Here is a 1940-nt window from a genome sequence, read left to right on the forward strand (position 1 = left end):
ACACACACACACACACACACACACACACACACACACACTCAGTCCTGGGGAGTGAACCCAGAGCCTTTACATTGAGTTACATGCTCATACGTTTAACAGGGTTTTGGGCTAGGCATGGTGGTACACATCTGTAATCCCAGCGCTCAAGAGGTCCAGGCAGGATCGCTGTGAATTTAAGACCAGCCTGAGCTAAAAGGGATTTCAGGCCAGCCTAAACTACACAGTGAGATCCTTTCTCCAAACAGAAAACAACGTCTTGCTAAATTGCTGCTAGTAGCGGTGTACAATCCCAGCACTCAGGGGACTGAGATGGGAGAATCTGAGTTCAAGGACAGTCTGAGCTATATAAGAGAGTTCAAGACTGGCCTGCACTACATAGCAAGACTGTCTCAAACAAACAATAATAACTAAAAAACCCTAAAATGCTAAACATCTTGAGTGGGGCTTGAATTTGTGATCCTGCTGCCTCAGCTTCTCAGAGTTCTGAGACTACAGGTATTTGCCAGCACACTGCGATCTGTATTTATCTTTAAAGAGTTAATATTCTAAGAATACAGATACCTACAATTCATTTAGTCTTGTCCTGATGAACACTAGTTTATACCTATATTTATAATTTCTCTTTTTTCCTTCTTTCCTCTTTCTTCCTTCCTCTTTCTTTTTTTTTTTTTTTCGTCTTTCTTGACAGAGACTTAAGATGTAGCCCAGGCTGGCCCTGAACTTGTGACCATCCTCCTCCCTCAGCCTCTCCAGTGCTGGGGTTACTACAGGTATGTACTTTTGTGCCTGTTTTTTTTTCCCCTCCCAGCATCTTGCTTTGTATTCCAGGCTGTCCTTGAGCTCACTGTATAGCCTAGGCTGACCTCAAAACTCCTGACCATCTTCCTGCCTCAGCCTTTCAGGTGCTGGGATTACAGCCTTGCACTACCATGCTTGGCTCTATAATGGTTTTTATTTCAAATTACAAATGTGTTCATCATAAAAAATTTTTTAGAAAATACTGATAGAATAAGAAAATTGATAAAGACTAAATTCACCATATTCTTACCAGCTAAAGCTGATTGCTTTATATGTGAGCTACACTCCCTGTAGCTGCAGTGCTTGCTGTACGCCAGAGACCATGCTAGGAAGGCTGAGGGTTGGAGCTGCGTGTGCAGCGAGGCCTGCCCAAGGTCGCACAGCTAGGAAGAGTGGCACAGCCAGGAACCGGGCCCAACTTTATCTGACTCCAGGCTCTGCTGGTCTCTTGCTGTTAACATTCCAGTTACCATCCTGTTTTCCTTCCGACGCTTTTTTCTATGCGATAGAACGAGCATATTTACATGTACAGTTCTTGGTTTTGTGAAGAGGGCAGAGGGAAAGGGATGGATCTACTCAAAATGCCTGGGAAAAAGCCAGCTATTTACTTCCGCCTGATCCCACTCAGGAAAAGCTGCTGAAGAGAAGCTGGAAGTAGATCGGCAGCGCCAGGGTTGGGAATTTGGAGAAGAGAAAGGAAGGAAGGGTTTGGAGGGCTCTGCCGAAAGCTTGTTACTTTGAGGAAGATTTAGGATTTTGAAAGGCTGCCTTGCTGCAGAATGTACTGTGGAAAACTGTCCCAAAATCCTGCGTTAGTACAAGGGGTTTGCATCTTATTAGTGCTTTTTGGAGTAATGACAGTTTCAAGGAGGGGAAAAAGGATCAACTTTATCTGGGGTCATATGAATTCTGCTTTTTATTTTATTTATTTATATATTTTTATTTATTTATTTATTGAGTCAGGGTGTCACTATGTAGTCCAGAGTGGTCTTGAACTCACTATGTAGCCCAGCCCCGTCTGAAATTCAGTGATCCTCCTGCCTCAGCCTCCCACGTGCTGGGATTACAGGTGTGTGCTACCATGCCTGGCTCTTAACCTTTAATCTATAACAATTCCATATTCTTTTTTTTTTTTTTTTTCT

This window comes from Octodon degus, unplaced genomic scaffold, assembly GCF_000260255.1.
Source record: "Octodon degus isolate 3935 unplaced genomic scaffold, OctDeg1.0 scaffold00163, whole genome shotgun sequence".
NCBI classification, from domain to species: domain Eukaryota; kingdom Metazoa; phylum Chordata; class Mammalia; order Rodentia; family Octodontidae; genus Octodon; species Octodon degus.